This window comes from Saimiri boliviensis, chromosome 3, assembly GCF_048565385.1.
Source record: "Saimiri boliviensis isolate mSaiBol1 chromosome 3, mSaiBol1.pri, whole genome shotgun sequence".
NCBI lineage: Eukaryota > Metazoa > Chordata > Mammalia > Primates > Cebidae > Saimiri > Saimiri boliviensis.
In genome coordinates, this window is record NC_133451.1 from 168,971,294 (window position 1) to 168,983,829 (window position 12,536).

Genomic DNA, 12,536 nt, shown 5'->3' on the forward strand with positions numbered 1-12,536 from the left:
CCAAATTAAAAGTTTCTGTATTTTCACTTAAGATATACTATTAATATATGATCCTCTTCTGCCAATTGTAGATTCCTATGTTCAGGAAAAATGAGCAAAGGATTTCTGCAGACATGTACAGTACTGGAGTAAGGATATACCTGTAACAGAAGGGATTGCTTTTTGGTATGCTGTAACTTTGCATTGGCTTGCTGGTCTTTAATCTGCTGGGGAATGCAATACACCCACACGGAGCACCTGGGTACTGCCTTCACATTTAAATCTTTGATTTACTGACAGATGTATAAAATCTCATGTATCTAGACAGTTCCTGTCAACTACATATGTATTGAAACACAAATTACAAAAAAGTGTAAATTATTCCAGCTGAGATCAGTATTAATTGAAACTTAGAATAACAATTCCTTCAAGACTTTCTTAAGAAACATGTTGCTGCATGAACTCAGTATTTTTGATGTCTGTCATTTCCTCATGCCAGATTTTTTCCATAAGGAGAGGTTCAGGGAGCTCAGAAGGAGCTGCAATATAGGGTTAGCACAAAGGTTACAGCAATGTTGAGAGCCAGTACTTCTCCCCAGTAGATCTGCATTCTGCAGGCATTTTCTCAGCTGCACACAACAGCCAGGGTCTCTATTCTAGAAGAAATGATACAGGTCAGCTAACATCTTGTTTTTATTTCAAACTAGGAAGCAAACTCAAAGTTCAATATTTGGGTTTTTAAACTATATGTTATTTGTGCAATATGGCAAAAACACCAATTTTCTATTATTATGTTTTAACTTATTTTAGGTGCAGGTGTACATGTACAGGTTTGTTACATAGGTAACTTGCATGTCACGAAGGTTCGGTAAACAGATTATTTCATCAGCCAGGTAATAAGCATAGTACCCGATAGGTAGTTTTTCAGTTCTCTCCTCCCCTTTCCATCCTCAAATAGGCCCTGGTATCTGCTGTTCCCTTATTTCTGTTCATGTGTACTTAATGTCTAGCTCCCACTTATAAGTGAGAACACATGATATTCGGTTTTCTGTTTCTGCATGAGTATGCTTAGGATTATGGCTTCCAGTTCCATCCATGTCACTGAAAAGGTCATGATCTTATTCTTTTTTATGGCTACACAGTATTCCATTGTGTATATGTACCACATTTTCTCTATCCAATCTACTGTTGATGGGCATTTAGATTGATTCCATGACTCTGCCAGGAAACACCAATTTTCTGAAGCTGCAACCATGTTGTATGTATGGCAGATAATATTTTATTTTCCAAAATATGTGCAGGAAACCACAGTTCCTTTAATAGATACCCATGGAATCCATTATTTTATTTTAAAGATTTGCTGTGTCCTGTCAGCACAGATGTTTAATTAAAGATACATGTACAGATAAGCTTAGCCAGTTGAAATATGGCTAAGCTATCCTATATGAATGATATTCTAATAAAAAGATTTCTTTTAACAGACTGAGCCTAATATCTGTCTGGGCTCTCTTAATGTAATGTGAATAATACCAGGCACTTTTCCTTGGTATTTAAAATGTAAGAAAACACTAAGTCTTTCTACCCTATTATAATAAAGGCCTTATATTTACAACTAACAGAAATCAGAAAGTGCCGGGAGTTGATGCTGTAAAAGAAAAGGCTGTTACCTTAACCCTCTTTGGTTACATGAACAAAGATGATATGTGTCTCTTTTTATAGACATGTAGGTTCCAGTAGAAAATGTAAGCATAAAATATCGACATCCTGTGAATATGTAGGTAGAAAAGAGGGTTCAAAAAACAGTGGAGAACAAAATCTATTTGATTACCCCATCAAGCTAGTAAGTAAACCATTAAGAGTTTCCTCGGGGAATCCTTTAGAAGGACAAAGTAAAGAGCACACAAATAGAGCATTTTACTTCTAGATGGAATCATCAACCTGTAGTTCTTACATGCTTATATTATATATTCTTTCATTACAGCAAGCCAACTTCTTTCTTTCTCTAAACCTGAAGGATTTCTTGAGGGAAAGAAATAACCCTATCACGAGACGTACATCTACTTTAGACAACACCTGATTTGAATCTGATAATTAAAAAGGGTAACAGAAACAATTCAGAGTAACAAATCTACACATGGTTCACTGGAATTACTCAATGGCTAAAAAATTACACTCAAGTACAAAGAGGCATTTTTTGTGTAAGCTTGCCTTTGACATTCGCTCCCTCCTCATTTATTTAACCATTTATAAGCATGTGCTAGTGGTCACTAAGGATGCAAAGATAAACAGGATACAGTCCAAACCTTCGGGGTGCTTCCAGTAGTGAGAAAAACATCCCTATAAAAAGATAATTGTGAAATGATTCGTTAAGTGACAAAGATATTCAGAGTATTAAAAAACCCTGGGATGAGGTAATTAATTCAGTGCCAAGACTGCCTGGCTATCTGGAGTGGTGACAAAGTTAATCAGGTGGAAAAGGGAGAGGACTACATATTGAGGGAGAAGCAAGAGTGAAGACAAGATGTCAAAAAAGAGTGAGTGAGTGTGTGTGTATGTGTGTGTGTGTGAGAGAGAGAGAGAGAGAGTGAGAGAGAGTGAAAGGTAACTATAAGCAATGTGATGTTCTAAGGAATTTAAAGCCCAAGTGGCAATAGAAAGACAAGGCAGAGAATTAGACAGGACATCATTGATAAAGAATCTATTTTTCCAAATTAAAGAGCTTTGGCTTTACTATGAAGGGAGTGCAGAAGCATCAAATGGTTTTCATTTTTTTAAATTTTATTTTACAGATGGAGTCTTACTGTGTTGCCCAGGCTGCACTCAAAGTCCTGGTCTCAAGCAGTCCTCCCACCTCAGCCTCCCAAATTGCTGAAATTACAGGCACAAACCATTGTGTGCAGGTTCTAAAGGATCTTAATCAAGAAAGTGGCATGGGGCAAATATCTGTTCTAGATACATCAGCCTGGCTTTTGTATAGAAGATGGGTTTGAAGGCAAGATTCAGGCTAAAGATTTAGATGGCATCATGAATATAATGATGGTAGTAGTACTTCTGAGAATGAAACAGTCTCTAAGGGATATCATGTAGAGTGTGAAGAGAGTGGACTGTCTTCATAAAACCCTACAGAATACCAACATTTAAAGAATAGGTGAAGAACTTAGGTTGGGCCAGGTGTGGTGACTCACACCTGTGATATCAGCATTTTGGGAGGCCAAGGTGGGAGGATCTCTTGAGGCCAGGAGTTCAAGACCATCCTGGACAATATAGCAAGACTGTCTCTACAAAATAAAAATAAAAATTAGTCATGTGTGGTGATGCATGCTTATAGTTCCAGCTACTAGGGAAGCTGAGGTTGGAGGATCACTTGATTTTCAATCCCAGGAGTCTGACATCACAGTGAGCTATGATGGCACCACAGCCCTCAAGCCTAGGTGACAGAGCAAGACCCTCCCTCTAACAAGAAGAAAAAAGAACTCAGATGGATACTAATACCAATTTTACTCAGCCAGAGATCATTTTTGATTGAGTCAGTTTGCCCACCTACTGCCTGGTTATTATATGTTTGGTGTCCAAAAAAAATGGTTTCATATGTGTACTGTGAAAATATTTATTTGTTTTAAGATTTATTTCAACCTCAGAAAAATTGTTTCAATATGCAATTTTAATAAATCTGGGGTATGGAATACATATTTCTTATATTACACTCAAACTACAAAGAGTTCTTTTGATGGTTAAATTACTTTACAGTTTAGAGAAAGACTGAGAAAATTATTGTCTTTCCTCTGTTCCATGGTGGATTATTTTGTTCTTAGAGTTCTGTCCAAGACAGAACAAGTATCTGGTGGCGTGCCTACTGTGGGTGCCAAGTGATCTTGTATTTACTGTAGTACGTGCACAGTCGAACCACTTAGATAAAAGTTGTTTTTCATGACATGGGTGATCTCACCCACTCCAATGAATTCAATTACCAGCTGTACACAGATGAATTCTAGTCTTTCCCCTTTCCTGAGCTCTGAGTTCTTATATAAAATTGCTTACTGGGCACCCTGGTGTCCTTCAGAAAACTCCCACTACAAATACATAAAAGTAAAGTCCTTATCTTTCTTACATACCTATTCCTTCTCCTATAGTCACTGTTTTCACAAACGACTCTAAAATCTGCTCAAATACCCAAATCATCCCTGATTCCTCTTTCTCCTTCATCGCCTTCCACATCTCTTCAACCACCTTATCCTACAGGATCCAATTATTTTGTGTCAATGGTATCTATCTCTTTTCTACCACTCATTCCTGTCACCTATACTAAAACGATAATTGTATAACTGCTCTCCCAGCCTTCAGTCTCTAATCCATACAATAATTTCTCCATCAATTATCATATTATTCCCATGATTTAAATACCTGTGGTGGATTCCCATTGTCATTATCAAATTCCAGCTTCTCAGCAGGGATAAGGAGTCCCTGCCTAAGGAGACTCCTGCCTAACTCTCCCCTACATCTTCTTTGCTGCATACTGAGGCTCTGGTTGTAGCCAACTCCTGTTCTCAGTCTCTTAACAGACCATGCTGGTTTACGCCTTAAAGCTGTTGCCTTGAACACTTTCTGTGATCCTCTCCTCTATCCTGACAGACACCTTCTCATATTTCAAGCTTCAGCTATATATTTCACCTTCTAGAAAACCTTCCCATCATCTCTCTCTATCCTCTTTTGTGACTCCACTGTCCCCTATACTATCTTCTAATAACACTTAGAAAATTATATTACACTAATTGGGTCATATATTTGATTTCCTCTATAATAGTGTAAGCTTTTTGAGGAGAAGAACTTTATAATATTCATCTTAGAATCCCTAGAGCCCACTTTGATTTATGCTGGACCCTTAACTGATGTTCACTGACATCAAAACAGTTTTAAAAGTTGATAACCAGATGAATCAACTTTTCTTTTTTCATTCAATTACTTTGGTATACAAAAAAAAGTAGCCATATTATGAGAGGAGAGTATGGCTAAGTACAGTGAATTACGAAGAGGTTTCAGCTCAAAGTCCAGCCCTCACAATTCCAAATGACTGACAGGGAACCAAGCTTGAGGGACAGGGAGGCTGAAACCAGGCTCAGAAGAATGAAAGCAATGATCAACTAGCACTTGCTGTCATATTACTGCCTGTTTGTTTTCCCTCGCATTATGTAAGCATTCAATAAGCAAGCCTTTTTGATTAAGTATTCAGTGAGTATTTTTGAATACTTGCACACCTGAGTGTCTGCATTCAAAGAATACATTCATTTGGAACACCATGCTAAAAATGGAAAAGAACATTTCTGTTTGGTGTTTGCTATAGAATTTTTAAAATCTATATTTAGTTTTATAGTAGTCTTAATTTTAGCCTATTCAGCCTGGTTGGTACAACTAATAATATTTTAAATAATATTTTAAAACTTTTTAATCTTTTATTTTGATGGACTTGGAAATCTAAAATAGTCACTGCGTTATCTTCAAAATACTTGATGAAGAATTAAATTATTACTACCTAATATAAGTGTATATGTCATGTCTTCTGGCAAACAAGCATTACTGAGTTTGAAAGGCAAATGAAAATCTTATCCCAATGTTTGGACTAAGTTGTTTTTAAGGAACAACTTATTTTATCTGCAAAGCAGATTTAAGAAAATGCAGTCTGTAAAATTTTCTTCTAGAAACTACTATCTTATTCTACATCGTCAAATTAGAATGTTTCATTATGATTTTATCTGAACTCTATATGCTCTAGTGCTGCTCTGCAAATGAGTCAGAGGAGAACTATTCTCAGTTTGCAGCCAATTCTCCAGAGAAGCAAAGGAAAAAAGAAACAACTGCCTTTTAAGGAAATCAAACCATCAAACCTGTTTCTAGTGATAAACCTCTTTCCATTTCTATTTGAACATAGTCTCAACAACCAAAGAACAGAATACTATGAAATAATGTATAAAATACATCATTGATAGAATGAACCACTTAGCCAAATACATCTGCAGGTTTGTTTAATGTTTTTCACATACCACAATCTATTACATATAAACAAATTATATAAATATACACACCTGGGTACATGTGAAATGATAAAATAAAAGAACTTTTTTATAGCAAACATTAAGACATCTGGTCTCAGTTTGGAATCATATGTTGGCAAATATTGTTTAAAAAAATGAAGTTTTACAGTTTAAAAAAGAACTTTAAGTTTCTAGAAAATTTGTATAATGTGGAATTTGTATGGCAAAGAATTTCTATAAAAAGCTGAATGGGAAGGATTGCTAAAGGTAGACTCAAGCTGCAGGCCCTCTTTACTTCATTTCTCTTCTACCTAATGCAACAATTTCATGGGAAAACTGCCAATTCAGTTTGTACTTCTAACTCTTTTGTTCTTTGAATTTGGAAAGTGACAGAAAGTAAAAATTTAGTATGTAATGGCCTGCCACTATGCTATTTAGCTATTTTTCAAATATTTTGCAATCTCATTATTCTCCTTACATTATAGAAAAGTATTTCTATCACAAATCCTTTTGGTCAGTGTCTCAGAATAGTCTAGAGAAATAACTCATGGCAAAATAAACAATTTCCTTTTAAATCTGTAAGTGATGATGCCAACTTAGTAACACAAAATCATTCTCACAGAATGAAATATTGTATTAGTGTTGCTGCCTGGAAGTCGCATATAATAAGAGACAAACAGATTCATATATGCATGTGTGTTTATGTAGCATAAAACTAAGTTTTGGGTTTTATTATGTTGTTCCTATTATTCTAACAGCAAAGCTACAGCTGAAGAATTCAAAAACTTTAAAACTTGGCCGGGTGCGGTGGCTCAAGCCTGTAATCCCAGCACTTTGGGAGGCCGAGGCGGGTGGATCACGAGGTCGAGAGATCGAGACCAACCTGGTCAACATGGTGAAACTCCGTCTCTACTAAAAATACAAAAAATTAGCTGGGCATAGTGGCGTGTGCCTATAATCCCAGCTACTCAGGAGGCTGAGGCAGGAGAATTGCCTGAACCCAGGAGGCGGAGGTTGCGGTGAGCCGAGATCGCGCCATTGCACTCCAGCCTGGGTAACAAGAGCAAAAACTCCGTCTCAAAAAAAAAAAAAAAAAAAAAAAACTTAAAAACTAGATTTTCATCCATTAAATCACAAAACTCTGACACCATTACTATGGTTGAATTCTCTGAACTTAAGGTGGGTTTTTCTAAATTGTTTGTTTTTTAATCAAACAATTTTAAATTTCCAAGATGATTAAAACAAATTTTTTGAAAACAGCAGAAGAGTGGGGCATGGTGGCTTGCACCTGCAATCCCAACACTTTCAGAGGCTGAGGCAAGATGATTACTTGTGGCCAGGGGCTGGAGACCAGCCTGGGCAACATAGCAAGACCCTGTCTCTTCTAAAAATAAAAAATTAGCCAGGCATGGTGGCACACATCTTGGTAGTCCTTGCTACTTAGGAGGCTGAAGTGGGAGGATTACTTGAATGAAGGAGTTAAAGGCTGCTGTGAGCTATGATTGCACCACTTCTGGGGGACAGAGTAAGACCCTGTTTTGAAAGGAAGGAAGAAAAGAAGAAAGAAAGAAAAGAAAAAGAAAGAAAGAAAGAAAGAAAGAAAGAGGGAAAGAAAGAAAGAGAAAAAGAAAGAAAGAAAGAGGAAGGGAGGAAGGGAGGAAGGAGAAGGGAAGGGAAGAAAGAAAAAAGAGGAAGAAGAAAGCAGAAATGCTCTGAAATTTCAAAAACGGCACTAAGAATAAAAATTTATTATAAAAATATACGGTAGAACATTTTGAAAAAAGTTTTAAAATAATAATTTTAAAACTCAAGATCTAATAATAAATATAGGTTTATATTTCTTAGACTTGGAGTAGGTAGAAGATTAACAAAATCCAAAAACATTAATTATAAAAGAAAAAAAGTAGGGCAGGCACTATGACTCACCCCTGTAGTCCTAGCACTTTGGGAGACTGAGGGGGGTGGATCACTTGAGCCCAGGAAGTAGAGACCAGCCTGGCCAACATAATGAAACCCCGTTTCTACGAAAAATACAAAAATTACCTGGGTGTGGTGGTGCATGCCTTTATTTCTAGCTACTCAGGAGACAGGTGGGAGGATCACTTGAGCCCAGCAGGTTGAGGCTGCAGTGAGCTAAGATCGTACCACTGCATTCCAGCCTGGATGACAGTGCAAGATTCTGTCTCCAAACAACAACAACAACAACAACAACAACAAACCTAAGTTTGACATATTAAAATTGTTATTCATCAAAAGAAACCTTAAATTACACGAAAATATGGGTTACAATATAGAGCAGTCATTCACCATATATACAGTGGACAAGGTATAATATGAAGACTACATAAAGTACTTGTATTAATCAATAGGAACACAAACAATTTAATATAAAGATGTTCTAAATACATGCATAGGCAATTCATAGAAAACACATACAGCCAATAAACCTATGAAGAGATATTTAATTTACTTGGTAGTCATAGAAATATAAAACAAGACCACAGTAAGGTACTATTTTATATCCTGCAAAGTGGCAAATAAGAAAATAAATAAATAAAAAGTCTGATAATATCAAGTGTTAATAAATTGTAGAGCCACAGGACTCCTCATACGTTGTTGGCAGAAATGTAAAATCATGCATCAACTTGAACAAGAGTGGCATTTTCTCTTAAGCCTGATCATTCACAAACCTTGACCCAGCAATTCCATTCCCTGGTATATAACTAAAAGAAGTCTTTGCCCATGTACAACAGGAAATATGTTCTAGTAGCACCTGTTTGCAATAGCAAGAACCTAGAGCAACCCAGATGCCCATCAACAAGAGAATGGTGACTGAACTGTGGGATATTCACACAATGAAATATTACACATTAGGAAACATAAATTAACCAGAGTTACAGTCATATGGATAAATAATATCTTAAGCGGAAAAATAAGTCCCAAAGATTATATACAGCACGGTACCCTTTTAAAAAAGCTAAAACCAACTAAAATAAAAATATCTACTCCTTAGGAACGTAGTAATATTCAATAAATATTCAATAAAACTATATAAAAAGAAAGGTAAGTAATGAAACAGAATTAAGAATGACAGTTACTTCAGGTGGGAAGAGGCAGGGTGGTAATTCTGGGGTTGAAGTCCATAATGTCAGACATCAGGTATTATCTTAGTTTTTGTTTGGAGAGTTGGTATTACATATGTTTATGATATTATTAAAAATAATTTAAGAAGGGTGCTATGAACTAAGAATTATAATTATTCAGCTCTATATCCCTGTTATCTAAAGTGAAATTTAAAAAATAAATTTAAGTAACTAAATTTAAATAACTAAAATTTCACTATCCATGGCTCAAATGTTTTAGAGGTCTTTCAGTGACCTTATTCATTGATTTTTCTGGATTTCTTCGTAGAACTTTTTGCATCTAGTATTTTTCATTCCATAATGAATACTTCAAAATATCAAAATGAAATATACAAAACATACACATATTAAGCACAAGTTCAGTGGATTCTAATTCTTTCCAACTCTACTAGCTTTGCTACAAGAGTAACTACGTTGCCTTATGCAGTCTTTCTTTCTCCCTCCTATCCCAAAATTCTAAGAGACATTTTCCTGGGCCATCTTTTCCTTCAAGTAGATGCCATCTTCATTCTTCTTGCTTCCTCACCAATTACATTTTATTTGCTGACTTTCCTCACTGCCAAACTTTAAACATCATTGTCTAGACTCTATATCTCCACTTGCTCTCTTCTATTTATTTCTCAGCCCACTATTACGTGGCTTCCAGCCCTATCATTTTATTAAGATCACAAAAAATCCTCCTAGATATCAAACGTGTGGTCTTCTTATCATCCTCCCTGTTGAACCCACAATATTTGTCATTATAACTCATTCCTTGAAATACCTTCCTTTTTAAATTTACCAGAAATACTTATCCTCTTTCTATTTTTCTAGTGACTTCTTTTAACTTCTTTCCATTGACTCCTCTTTCTTTGTCCATACTTTGATTATTGATCTTCTCCAAGTTTCTGTATGTACTCTGTTCTCTTGGCTTCTTGCCTCATATATTTCAGCTATTATTCCTAGATTCCCTCTAGCACTGGCCGTTCTCCTGAGCCCAGATCAATACTCTTAACTCTGCATAAAACAGCTTCTTCTGTATGTTCTATAGATAAATTCAATTTACTTAAATTTATTTTCTCTTTCTATAATTGCTCGTCATCCTTTAATACAACATCTCAGTAAATCCAACCTCCATCCCTTTGTCATCCAAGGTAAAACCACCAAATTACTGTGCACTCCTCTCCTGACCCCACCATCCATATCCTATATCCTTCTAATTTGTCTCTGTTTCTTCCTTTTCAACCCTGGTGCTATGTGCCTGATCTAGGATCCTATTTTTCTCACCTGGTGTATGGTAATCACCATTCTCCAAGCTCTACCCCTTGGCCCACTGCCACTTTGCCATCAATCATCTACCTAAATATGCATCAGATGATATCACCTCCCTGTTTAGAAACTTTTTCCCCCTTGTCTCCTTTATTATTATTATTTTTAATTGTACTTTAGGTTCTGGGGTACATGTGCAGATCATGCAGGATTGTTGCATAGGTACATACATGGCAATGGGGTTTGCTGCCTCCATCCCCCCGTCACTTATATATGGCATTTCTCCCCATGTTATCCCTCCTCAACCTCCCCACCGCCCCCCTTGCTGCTGTCCCTCCCCTGCCCCCGCCAACAGACCCCAGGGGTGTGTGGTGCTCCCCTCCCCATGTCCATGTTGTTCTCATTGTTCAACACCTGCCTATGAGTGAGAACATGTGGTGTTTGATTTTCTGTTCTTGTGTCAGTTTGCCGGGAGAAACCATTTTTAACGAATAAGATGATACATTTGAAAGAAAGAAGGTAGAGACTTCCGAGTTAATAAACTCAGAAGTTGTAAAAGTGTCTTTTAACCCTTTCCATAACGGTGAGGTAGCAAGATCTTCATTAGGGCTTTTCTCACAATGTTTTCCTTCGACCCTGACACAAAGACCTCACACAAACTACGGAAAATGAGTGTAGAGCTTTGAACGTTATTACAAGAACACACCAATGAGTTTTTACGCGTGCACAAACAAAAACAAAGCAATAAATGAAAGAAGGCTCAAGATGCTCATTTTGAATTCTAGCTGTATGAATTCTGTTTTATACATAATTCACTGACATTTCTCACAATACTGAATCTGAAACTATAGCACCAGAACTGAAATATTCTTGAAAAATTCTAGTCTCTGCAGACTTCTTGCCATTCATTGACATGCGATGATCTTGCCAGCCTTCTGTGTCATTGCTCCAGGTACTCTTTAGGTCTGAAAGTTCTTCTTCCAATTTAGACTTCAGGGTCTAGTTTGAACGTTAACACGTCTCTTTATTGCTCCCTGATGAGACTATGCAGGATTAATTTTTCAAGATTTATATTTCATAATACATTATATTAATATATTCCTCCCTTTAAAGCCCTGTCATCTTGTATAATAGTTATAAATCTGCCTTTTCCATGAAAATTGCTTAAGAGTAAGAATGTCTTATTCACCCTAATACAGTACTGTTGCACGAAGCAAATGCTGAGTATATGCTTACCGAATTAAAATGATTATCAGAAGCTGATGCTAATAATTAGTTCAAATCTATAAACCTAGGAAGTATGGTTGATTTTACCTTGAAATAACTCTTCGACTGGTTATAGACCCAACTTGGAAAATTACATGAAAACATAATTCTAACAATGAAGCTGAAGCTACAAACAAAAACAATAACCATGATGTTTAGCTAAACATTTTTCTATTAATGATGCTGGAGATTGTTTTATCACTGCTGAATCTCAGTGTTAATTACACTGAGCTTGCCCAGTTAAAGCCCTAAAGTCCTATTTTCTTCTGAACTACTATCTAGCTGGTACTACTTCAAAAACATAATTCTTTAAATTAAAAGTGGATTTTGCATGTACTGCTCTAGCTAGGGCTTTCAGGCAGATACGTTTCATTCAAAGGACACCTAGAGGAAAAGAATTATTAGAATTTCTAGAAAAGTCTTTATTTGAACAACTGTCATGGAAAGGAGTGGACAGTCAAGTTTTTACTAAAGGCAGAGCTTAAATCAATAAGAAGTTATAAGGAAAAAGAGTTTACTTAAATTTTTAAACATCTTTTTTTTCATTTTGGCCGAGTGCAGCGGCTCACACCTGTAATCCCAGCACTTGAGAGGCTGAGGTGGATGGATCACCTAAAGTTAGGAGTTCGAGACCAGCCTGGCCAATATGGTGAAACCCTGTGTCTACTAAAAATACAAAAATTAGCCAAGAGTGGTGGCAGGCACCTATGACCCAACCTACTCCGTAGGCTGAGGCAGGAGAATCACTTGAACCCAGGAGGCAGAGGTTGCAATAAGACAAGATCGCACCACTGCACTCCAGCCCAGGTGACAGTGTGAGATTCCGTCTCAAGAAAAAAAAAAGAAATTAGCTGGCCCTGGTGGCACACACCTG

General features: G+C 36.6%; 1 protein-coding gene across 3 annotated transcripts in view; it reads right to left on the reverse strand.

Moving 5' to 3' along the window:
• The window catches only part of SYNPO2 (synaptopodin 2), a 167,081-nt gene that overhangs the window by 131,432 nt on the left and 23,113 nt on the right, over positions 1 to 12,536 (reverse strand). The window lies entirely within an intron of this gene.